Source organism: Gopherus flavomarginatus, chromosome 5, assembly GCF_025201925.1.
Source record: "Gopherus flavomarginatus isolate rGopFla2 chromosome 5, rGopFla2.mat.asm, whole genome shotgun sequence".
NCBI classification, from domain to species: Eukaryota; Metazoa; Chordata; order Testudines; family Testudinidae; genus Gopherus; species Gopherus flavomarginatus.
In genome coordinates, this window is record NC_066621.1 from 145,443,197 (window position 1) to 145,455,411 (window position 12,215).

Genomic DNA, 12,215 nt, shown 5'->3' on the forward strand with positions numbered 1-12,215 from the left:
ATACATTATATGAATTGCATCATGTTATTCCTAGAAGTCATGGATGATGCAATCATAACGAAGCTTACATCACTCTGCTGAACGAATTGCCCTATATCAGCTCTAGAAATCATACAGTGTCGTGCTCTCTTATTTGTCAGTGTTTGATTTTGCAATGGGACACATTTCTGTTTAGCCAAAGTGAGCAGATATGCCTCGTACTTGTGTGAACAGTGCAGATAACTTCTACTATGTTTGTGGTGAAGTGACTTTTGCATCACAAAAGCGCAGTATAACCACTATGGTTAAGAAAGCCTATCACCTTTATTTTGGCTGCAAAATTGGAGATCAGGACAAGAGGTGGGCCCCACACATATGCTGCAACACTTGTGCAACAAATCTTTGCCAGTGATTGAACAGGAAAAGGAAATCTATTCCTTTTGCAGTGCCAATGATTTGGAGAGAGCCAACAGATCATACCAGCAATTGTTACTTCTGCATGGTGCCTCCAGTTGGGAAAGGTGTGTCAAAGAAGAAAAAGTGGACTGTGCATTATCCAAACATTCTATCAGCTATACGCCCAGTACCCCACGGAGAAGGACTGCCGGTTCCTGATGTACCAGAATCATTCTCACTTGAGTCAGACGAGGAAGAGGATGAAACTTCTGGTCCTGAACCATCAATGTCACAGGACCCACATTTTCTCCCATCCTCCTCCTCTGAACCACACCTCATAACACAAGGTGAACTGAATGACCTTGTCAGGGATTTGGAACTACCCAAGAGTAAAGCAGAGCTGTTGGGCTCCAGACTACAGCAGTGGAATCTCCTGGCAGGCTATCAGGGCAAATGGAGCCCATCAATGCTTGCAGACTATTGCTGGACAGTGACAAGAGATGCTCCATTTAATGAATACAAGAGACAAGCCCAAAAGCGCCGAGTAGACACTGAATAGGACTAAACTATGCACATAATAGTTTTTTTGCCTTTTGTTTCATAATCAATTTGATTTATATAACCCTTTTGCTGATTTTTAAAGTGTTACATAAACAGGACAGATGAAATATTATCATGTAAAGCAACCATAAACACATGAAAAGACCTAGGTTTACAATTTATGATTAAAACTCTACTATCTACACAATATACATAGACATAAAATGTAAAAACTTAAATATCTTAAACAGTAGCCAATCAGTTATTTTAATTGTCATATTTGAATTCAGCACATCAAAATACATAATAAATATCACATTTTATCTCTGAAGCAGATGAATTCTCAAAAATTGTAGACCAGTGTAATTGAATAGTCAGTACTCTCGCTTTCTGATGTCAACTTCTGCTTACCCTATGTGACCAGGGTTATTTAAAAAAAAAAAAAAAAAAAAAATCTTATCAAGAGTGAAGAACAAGTCATGTGTTAACTATGCATGGTTCTACAATTATTACCCGTGTGACTTGACCACATTATTGGCTTTAGCTAAAGTCCTTGTTTTACATGTCAGAAAAACATTAAAATGTACAGAATCAGCTCAAATGTGACTCAAAAGGTTTGGATGTGTGCATGTGTTGGCAGTGGCAACTAAACTAATGGAAATATTTTTATACTGTTTTTAAAAAAGTCATGCTGCAAATACATTTATTTTAAAAACAAATTTTCACTTGCAATATTTGTAACCCATATTTAACACCATTCAGTTATTGCAAAAGAACATGAAACTGACTACAAATAAGTTATGAAATCAGAGGTTAGTCATTTCCACTAATCGGTGTTGGGGGAAAAAATGTAAATTAAAAACTTGAATGCTAAAAGGTAGATTTGATTTTAAAAATTCTTTCAATTTCTATAAGCTTAGGTATTGGTAAAATAAATAAGGAGAATTACTTAAATGTACTAATATAATTTGTAGATGGAAGGCTGGTTTTTTTTTGTTCTGGCTTTTCTGAGTTTTAAATTGGTTTCTCTTTTCTACTTTTTTTTTATTACTGGAATGTTTATATTTAACCCCACCCCCCATTTGGAAAAATGTAATAACAAAAAGTTAGAGGAAATACTGACCTACAGCTTTTTTTTTTCTGTCAGAGGGGGTTGTTAATATTTGTCTTAGCCTATCCTTAAGCTTAGAGTGACTATCTCATCTCTATCTGCCATGTACTCTCCTTTTGCTTCTGCTCCTACCCTCCTACTTGGATTTCCTAAGTAATATCCCTGTGATTTCTCAAGCCTGCACTGTTCTGTGTGGCACACATGTTGGTAGATCCTGATCCTATAAAATCTTCTACATCTCTGGATCCTGAAGTCTATAATCCCACTGATTTTAGGTTTCCATGCTCACTACTGGCAATTATGATTTTTGTTGACACTGTTTGTTGCCTCAGTCCCATACATCTACAAAGGAAAACTTAGTCCCCACTTAAAATCTAGATCAGATGCAAATGAAGAGTGCAAATTCAAATGCACCACTATTTTAAAAATTCTTAATTTAATGCACAGAGATTCTGTTCCCTACTCTGTAAATGTTGCTGTATTATCAACTACAAACAGTGGAAAAATCAGCAGCCCTCCTTACCTCTACTCTCCCAAAAATAATGGGATTGGCTTAGAAATGTTTTTTTTTTTAAATATGTATTTTGGATTATTTTGACTTGTCTTTTGGTATTAGAGCATTTAGAGTTTGTGTTTTTAAGCTTTTCACTGTAATGTTGCAGAATCTTCTTTTAGCTCAAGTAGCAGGAACCTGGGCTTTTGGGGTTGGAAAAATGACTTGTGTCCCTGCTGTAGTTGTGCGGATCTGAGGGACGCCAGTGTAGTTGTAGCACTGTTGGTCCCAGGATATTAAAGACACAAGGTGGGTGAGGTAATATCTTATTGGATCAACTTCTATTGGAGAGAGAAGTTCTCAAGCTTTACAAAGCTTAGGAGCTGAAGAAGAGCTCAGTGTAAGCTTGAAAGTTTGCCTCTTACCAATAGAAGATGGTCTAGTAAAATATATTACTTCCTACCCACTTCTGTCTGGAATGTACTGCACAGCAACAGCCAGAGAGGCCTCCATGGCAGCAGATGTAGTTACATATGGGCATGAAAAATGCTGAGGGTGTTTCCCGGCCCATGGGAGTGTGGAGCCAATGCTCAGGGTGGGGAGAGCCTGCGGAGCCCCTTGGCTACCTGATCTAGGAGTCTTATCTGCTGGCTCCTTCAGGGGCGCAGCGCGGTGCCAGGAGAGGCAGGAAACCTGCTTTCGCCCTGCAGCGCTGCCAAGCGGACTTTTAACAGCCTGGGTGGCAGTGCTGTCCGGGGCCGCCTGCGTCCCTTGGTGACCAGGCTTCCGACCCAAAAACCGGACGCCTGCTATCCCTAAAGGTGCCTCTCGGCGTAGGTGTGGCCTGTCACAGCACTGCCCCCTGGTCAGCACATGGTGGCTTTGGGCCCATGGCACTGCCCAGCTGGGCCTGTCTGGGGTGTCCCGGGACTGACCCACACAGCCGGGCTGTAGGCGGGCCAGCGGCCTGGGACTCTTCATAGCACCGCCCCATGGGCCTGCTTCTCCCGGACACCCTCTCAGCAGGTTTATCCGGGCCAAGCCCCCCGGGGGAGGGGTGACCCCTATGTGCCAAGCCGCCCCGCCCACAGCCCGGTGAGGCTCCCCCCACCTCCTTCCGGACCAATCCCACTGCCCGCGGTCCCTAGCTGATACCCAATCGTGAGAGCCGAGCTGGCCCGAGCCCCGCGCAGACGCAGCCAATGGCCGGCTGGGCGGGGCGGGACTGAGGGCAGCAGCCGGGTAGGGTGAGCGGCGGATCGGGACGGGGTTGGGGTGAGGCGTGCAGCGTGCGCGTGTCTATCTGGGGCTAGGGAGCGAGGTAGGCGGCTCAAGGTGACGTCATTGCCCTGTCCCGGGCCCGGCGCGCCCGTGTGGGTGCGAGCGGGCCGGAAGGGGGGTGGGGGACAGGAGGAAGAGGCGGTCGCAGGGCGTTGAACTGGTGTGTGAGAGGAGCCGGGAGCTAGTTCGGGGGCGGGAGGCCCGTTGCGGGGAGTCAAAGGGCGTAGGGCTCTGGGGCAGGGTCTGTGTGTAGGGGGAGGGGTGCTGGGGCAGGGTTTGTGTGTAGGGGGAGGGGTGCTGGGGCAGGGTTTGTGTGTAGGGGGAGGGGTGCTGGGGCAGGGTCTGTGTGTAGGGGGAGGGGTGCTGGGGCAGGGTCTGTGTGTAGGGGAAGGGGTGCTGGGGCAGGGTCTGTGTGGGGGAGGGGTGCTGGGGCAGGGTTTGTGGGGCTCTGGGGCAGGGTCTGTGTGGGGGTGGGTTGGGTTCTGGGGCAGGATCTGTGTGTAGGGGGAGGGGTGCTGGGGCAGGGTTTGTGTGTAGGGGGAGGGGTGCTGGGGCAGGGTTTGTGGGGCTCTGGGGCTGGGTCTGTGTGGGGGTGGGTTGGGTTCTGGGGCAGGGTCGAGGGGGAAGGGAGAAGTGGGGGTGGCTGTACAGTGTATTTCATGATCCTAGCAGTAAAAGACTATGCTGGTTGCCTGCACGCTGGATGGTGCCCAGCTTGTGCTGACATCTTGGCTGACGTTGAATAATCCTTGGTGGTTCCAATCTCTCATCAGATGTAAATTACTGATATTACACATCTCTGTGTACAGCATACCCTTTCTGATGTTGTCTAGAATGTCCCATGAGAAAAATATCTTGATTGCAACATGTACAAATTGGAGCTGAAGGTTTTCTCACATACGTATAAACACTGGCCAGCCTCTTGGTCTTCCATATGCTGTTTGGTAAAGAATATGATAGCAGTTTTATGAGATTTTATTCCTGGCCGGTACTGAGAAATACATTTAGTCTCAGAGCTGTCTTGCTGAGGCTGCTCCTTGGAACAAGAGAGACAGTCCTGATCACCAACATATTCACCTCTCGTCTTTCAGCCAAACTAAGTTGAAATAGTTCTAATTTCTTTAGTTATGATAGCATCCATGTTGCTGAGAACACACCGGTAAAAATATGCTTCCTTTATTCTCTCATATCTTCACGATCCCTGTATACTGAAGTGGGAGAAAACCATGATTTAACTCTACAGTACCACCAGTATCAGAACTTTCTTGTACAGTATTCTGTTCCAAATTTTACAAATGGCACAAAATAGAAACACCTTGAGCACTGTTGAACTTTTAGTTTCCAAATGAATGTGCAAGGAGTAGCCCCTACTGCTGTTAATGGGGTTTTGAGAATATTTTTAAATTCTGATTATGGTTTGACATACTATAGCTGTACATTCATATGTATCATACTGCTCTGACAAAGTCAATATGACAGAAGCAAAGGCAGAATTGGCCTTAAATATGCTGTCCTATATATGAATGTAGGCTTTGGTGTATTTTATTCCCCTTGGCCCATTACTTATCAAATTTCTTCTTCTAAGAGCCTATCCCTGTTTTTTTTTTGCAGTTATATGTAGTGGGTTTCTTTAGCAATGCAAATAATATTTCACGAATATTTCTCATACGTTTATTCTGAGTTTAGCAGTGCATCTAAGGAGATGGCACAAAGGATTCTGGGTTATCAGTTTCTAGATGGTAAACTCTTCAGGGAAAGAACTGTCTTTTGTTTAAGTGTACTAGTTGCATAAGGCACTGTAGAAATAATATTAAACCTACAATGCCATGAGAAGGATATGTTCTACTAGATCTATATTTGAGATGTGAGACTTGCAGTTGAATTCAGATGCATGCTACTCAGTCCAACCTTTCATCAGTTCATGCTATACTTAATACCTAGTAGTCTACATCTAGACCAGTAAAGGTCCTGAAGTCCTCTTGGTATTTGCTGCTACAACTCTGTTATCTTTACACCGTATTTTAAACATTTTAATAACTTGGTTGAAATTTCAAGAGGCAGGGGAGGGCAGAGACTGTACACTCCAGCTGAAGAATATTCCAGCCATGTCAATAATGCCTATCTAGAAAGAATAGGGTTCCTTCAGCAGAATTGATTAGTTAAAATTCCCCATAAGTAGTTATGAATTACAGCAGAGTGAACTCTCATTCTGCATCAAACCATTTGATGAGAACACTTGAGCTGTTTTCTGTTACAAATGGGCAACAATTGTGAGAGAAATGTTAGATGGTGATACATCTGTGAAGACACCTACATAATAAAGCATGCTGTTTGTTCTTTATAATTGTTTGGCTGTTAGATAAAATCACACGCAGTAGCATACCATGCTACACACTGCACAAATCCTTTGGCAGCACATACTTCCCTAAAATATGAAACTAAGTGATCTATAACTCTACCACTAGACTTGGATATGTGACTTTAAAAAAAAAATCCGTATCAGCCTCTCATCTCTGACCAGTATGTAATATTTTTCCACAGAACCCCTAATGTAGTTGAAGTCGATGTACTTAGATCTACTTACTGCGGTGCTCCCCCATCGATTCCGCCTGCATCTCTCGCTCCGGTGGAGTACCGGAGTTGACGGGAAAGCGCTTGGTGGTCGATTTATTGCATCTTCACTAGATGCGATAAATTGACTCCTGCTGGATCGGTTGCTCCAGAGGTAAGCGTAGACATGGCCTAAGAGAGCAATTATTCAATATTTTTTTTGATCCTACTCAGAAGTGTATAATCTCATGCCTTATTTACTGCAACATTCAAACTCTGCATTGGATATGGAATTATTAATTTTCTTACGGTTTTTTTCTCTGGTACTCATCACTAGTATCTGATAATGCTTCACAAACATGAATTAATTTCTTCACAATATCCATTGAAGTAAGGTGATATGTATTTATTATCCCCATTTTACACATGGGGAGTGAAGTCCAAAATTGTCAAGGATGATAAAAGTTTTATAGGCCTTGATATGATCAGGCCACAGGTCCTACTGAGTTGCAGCTGAGAATACTAAGCACTTCTGCAACTCAATCCCCCGGTATCTCATATTGGGTACACAGAAAATGCCTGTACACCTGTGGAAAATTTTGGTTTATGTGACTTGCCCAGAATCTCTCAGCTAGCATGATAGAGGGAAGGATAGAATCCAGTTATCCAGAGTGGTGGTGAAGGCAGCTGAAACAACACTTTCATTTTTCTTCTTTGAATCCCCTGCCTCATTTGCTGCATAACTTCCTACTTCTGTAATAGATGAGGTAGGGGTCCTACAGATAAGTCTCCTTCATTATACAATCCTGGTTCATTCCCTGAGTACTGTCCATCCTGTGCATTGAATGAGATGGGGTCTGTCACACCACTTCAGTTATCCTTCACCAACATTGTGTTTTATTGTGGTGGTCAAGCCATAGCTCTACTTACTTAATTGGTTTCAATGCACACACATTGGTGGGGAGTTGAGTCTCAGGCTGTCAGCTCCTGACTCAGTACATACTTTCCAAAGGACCCTGTAACAGTATGACCATGTAATTAAAGACTGTCATAATGCCTAAGCAAAAGGGGGCCAAATTAACTTTGTGGAGGCAACCTTAATTCTGGCATTTCCTCACTTTTGACTGTTCAATTTTGCAACCTTAACATTCTTTTTGAACAAATTTCCTAAGTTTTAAAGAAAGCAAACTGAAAAAAACAGAAGCCATATTGACCATCACATGGGTCATGAGTAGAATTGGAATCTTTAGACCCGCCCAGCACAGACCTCTTGCCACGTGAGCTGACTAACTGTAGCAGTAGTAGGCTGTTGTCCTCTGTGACCTAGCCAGTAGAGGTTGATGAAAGACATACTTCCTTGGTCTGTTTCACAGCTATTTGCTACACATAAAGAGGAATGATGATTCTCAGGAATTCAGAGTTCAATTCAAAGTTCAGGAAGAGAGTGTTTTCTGGTGGTTATTGATCATTTTATATCCTGTGTTCCCAGTGTCAAAAACTGAGGTGAGGTTGAATTAAGCTAATCATTTACTGTTTCCATGTGTCAGATGTAGAGAAAGTAACACTAATGAATCATCCGAGTAAGAGGGGGTTAGGTTTTAAAATGACACGATGAACCTTATCAGCAATTTATCTTTAAGAATTTAGTTTTAATCTTAGATTTTTATTTTGTCATTTGACTTCCAGCGTATAGCACTTGCAGTTAATTTTTGGGGCCCATATTCAAGAAACATTCCTGTCCACAAAATCACTTAAGCACCTGTTTAATTTGAACTCAATAGAGCTCAGACACAAGTGCTTTCATGAACTGAGTCCTATAATTGGATATATACATTATATTGCAACAGAGATATCATGGAAGCTAATTAAGTGACATGGCATTGTAATGCATTAGCCTTCAATTTTTTTAAACATTAGTTTGATCACCAGGAAAACCAATTCTTCAGGGACAGTTTTCCATATCGCTAAACATAACTTGAAGTCTTCTCAAAAGATGAATACTGGAATAGCTTGGATGCACTGTGGTGCTGTCAAAACAACATGACCCAGATCCTCAAAGGTATTTGAGGATCTCGGCCCATGTAAAATTTTGTCCAGGAACTGCATGTGCTTTTTGGTTCTAGCCAATGCTGTCAGTATCTCTTTCAGTGACACTAAAATGCACTAAACTAAATCATATGCAATGTCTGGTTATTACTATGCTGTCATTGTTTGAATGACTGTAGGCATAGTTTAGAGTTTGGGGTTCAGTTACTACTTGGAATAAACTCTTATTTGTAAATATTTGGGGGAGATCTATATTTTATTTTTGTTTTACTTAGATTGTATTTTATTGTAATCTGCTGTTGCTTCTGCTTGGTTCTGTAGTGAAGTACTATAGGATCTCAGCTACCCGAACACTAGAATCATTCATATAATTGGGAGTCAATTTAAAGAAAAATATGTAACAAAATGTTCAATAAAGGCTCCTCTTCTTCATCATTTGCTGAAACCATTCATGGTTTATTTTTTATTTGGCCTTAGCAGCACTTTCTATTGACATGCAAAGTCTTAAAGTTTTCTTTTATACTTCTGTAGTGTCTGTAATTGTGAACACCCATCTCCTTCCCTCATACAGCCAGAACTATCACACTCTTCTTGTTTCCAGATCTGTCCATTATTGCCAAAATCTCCTGCACAGCTTTTCAACAAGACTTAATAAATACAAAGGAATAAGTGCCTTATAATTGGTAAGCAATTAACAAATTGGCAAAGTGACCTCATAAAGTCATAGATTCTAAGGCCCGAAAGGAACATTACTGTTGTCTGCTCTGACCTTCTGTATAACACAGGCCAAAGAGCTTCCCAAAAATAATCCTTAGTGTGTATTTTTTAGAAAAACATCCACTCTTGATTTAAAAATTGGCAGTGATGGAGAATCTGCCACGATCCTTTGGAAACTGTTCTGATGGTTAATTACTCTTACCCTTAAACATTTGCATCTTATTTCCAGTCTGAATTTGTCTAGCTTCAACTTCCAGCCACTGGATTGTGTTATAACTTTCTCTGTTAGATTGAAGAGCCCATTATTAAATATTTTTTCTTTATGTAAATATTTGTAGATTGTAATCAAGTTACCCCCTCAATGTTTTCTTTGTTAGACTCAAGGAGATCAATCTATTTAGCTCTATAAGGTTTGTTTTCTAATCTATTAATCATTCTTGTGGCTCTTCCCTGAATGCTCTCCAATTTATAAACATCCTTTTTGAATTGTATGTTCTAGACTGGACACAGTTTTACAGCAGTGGTCTCACCAGTGCCAACTACAGAGCTAAAATAACCTCTCTACTTCTACTCAGAATTCCCCAGTTTATGCATCCCGGGATTGGATTAGTACTTTTGGCCATAGTGTCACACTTGGAGCTGATGTTCAGCTGATTATCCAACACAACCCCCAAATCGTTTTCAGAGTCAGTGCTTCCTAGAATAGAGTCCCCCATCCTGTAAGTATGGCCTACACTCTTTGTTCCTAGATGTACACATTTATATTTACCCTATTAAAACACACGTAGTTTGCTTGTGCCTGGTTTACCAAGCAATCCGGATCACTCTATCAGTCCCCTGTCCTCTTCATTATTTATCACTCCCACTAATAAACTAAAATTGGCAAATTGTTTGCTAGACAGGGCGATATGGTGGCTGTTCCTCAGATAGGCAGGTTCAGAAACTGGTGATTTTGGATAATCGGAGAACCTAATCTAATAAGCATATGATTATGTCTGTTGCTATGGAAATTAGCATTGTGATTTTCTTCCAGGATCTGAAAGGACGAACAGATGGGTTATGAAAGCACTAATACGTCTTCAATAAACACATGTCTGTTACTAGCAAACCTGATAAAAATTCTGCAAAACTTGTATTAGGTAAGTGGATTTGTTTTAGTTTATGCAGTTTCCACAGTTAGTGTATTGTGTGCACCAACCCCAGAGGGAGAATAATGGATTTAAGACAAAATTAGTTGAGCAGCTGAACAGATAGGGTGCATATTACATAATTGCATTATGTTTTGGGAACTTGGCCCAAAATGCTAGTACGATATTAATTTGGGAAGGGGTGGTATCTCAGCATGACATCTGTTGTAGAGTCTGGTGTGGACTTTGACACTTGCTGGATGTTTGAAGTGCAAACACAGGTGTGTGTTGTGTGACAAATGACTTCTGTGTTTAGAGACAGCAACACCTGTTCTCAATTTGGAATCGTTGTCTTGATACTCTCAACCCTAAATGTTCACAAATCTGATTCAGGCCCTCCAAAAAGCATGAGATTAGCTTAAAAATCATGAAATTAAAAAAAAAAATGTTGGGCTGTTTATTTGCATTCCAGTTTCCTAACTTGATATACTGAGCTCATGTTTTCAAGCTTTGTGTCCCAACAATGAGGGCCAGAAACTTACTTGTTTAATGAAAGCTGAGATTCTCATGTAATCACTTGATTCCAAGAATTGAGTCTCTAACAAAAACAATAAATATGGTGAGATTCGTGATGAAATTGTGAGAGATGGCAGCGCTGTTGTCAGAAATGTTTAAGACTTCTTTTAAGTCTTCACTGTAATCGCAAAAACAGAAGATAATTTTTCATTTACCAAATACAGTAATGTGTGCTAGTAAGACAGTGAGGGGAATTAGAATTGCATGATTGTCCAAAGGTAGTTCACATTTTCTTGTAATGATTAGATAATTCTTCATTACTTCTATCAAATTACTTCTTTACAAGCTTTGATTCTCTAGTTCAGGGGTTGGCAACCTTTCAGAAGTGGGGTGCCGAGTCTTCATTTATTCACTCTAAGGTTTCACGTGTCAGTAATACACTTTAACGTTTTTAGAAGGTCTCTTTCTATAAGTCTATAATATATAACTAAACTATTGTTATATGTAAAGTAAATAAATTTTTTTAAACGTTTAAGAAGCTTCATTTGAAAATAAATTAAAATGCAGTGGCCCCAGGACCCGGGCAGTGTGAGTGCCACTGAAAATCAGCTCGCGTGCCGTCTTCGGCACACATGCCATAGGTTGCCTACCCCTGCTCTAGTTTCATGAAGATGGTGCTTCAAATATTCATTGACTGATGGTCAGTTAGTGACACCAAGTGGATTTATTAGGAAACAACATGTTCCATTGATGAGACATTCTGAGACATCTGTTCGCACATGTAATGAAGGCATCGGTAGGAACTCCAGTTAAAGTTGAATTGAGATGTACACTTAGTTCAGGACTAAAATCCTTCTGTTTCACACTTTAGTGAGTAAAATAGTCTCCAAATGTGGAAGAAGACAGTTGAATTTTCTATGTAATATTTTTAAGAAAACTTTGCAGAAAAGACGTTTAATAATGCTCTCTTTTTCAAATTTTGCCCTGACAATTTTGAAGGCTTTTGGGGGTGGGAGAGGCAGGGGAAAGGCGCCATTCCAGGAGGGCAGGAGGGGCACCTACCCCCCTCGCCATGTTTCATACCACATTGTAATTTTACGAACAGTACACATATCTAAAATGTGACGTTTGTGCAGTCACATTCTTTTTGCTGATTTTCTGAGCCTGTTCCTACATATCCCATAATCCACAGCCACCACCTCTTGGTGCTCTTCACTTCAGCGGGAAGTTTATTAGCTCACGGTGTCAATTCTGTTGAAACAGTCCTGTGTCTACACACACACTGGTGGAGGTTGGAAGAATTCTGCTTTTTTAGACATTGTGTTCCGTCCTCTCTGGTAAGTTTGGTTTGTTGTTTGTTTTTTTAAATGATGTGCCATTATTTGGTCTCTTATTTTACTTCAATTTTTAAAAAAATCCATTTAAGTTGCTTACATCATATTCACTTGATTCTGTAGTC

General features: G+C 41.1%; 1 protein-coding gene across 10 annotated transcripts in view; it reads left to right on the forward strand.

The window, feature by feature from the left end:
- Positions 1-12,215, forward strand: part of WDR89 (WD repeat domain 89) — an 88,939-nt gene that overhangs the window by 47,684 nt on the left and 29,040 nt on the right. The window contains exons 1-3 of one of the 10 annotated variants that reach the window (XM_050952680.1): positions 6,393-6,525; positions 7,724-7,853; positions 10,147-10,252. The exons of 1 other annotated variant lie outside the window; for it this stretch is intronic. The gene's annotated coding sequence lies outside the window, so the exon portion shown is untranslated. 8 more of the 10 variants (XM_050952682.1, XR_007774351.1, XM_050952685.1 and 5 more) reach the window with 8 other exon arrangements.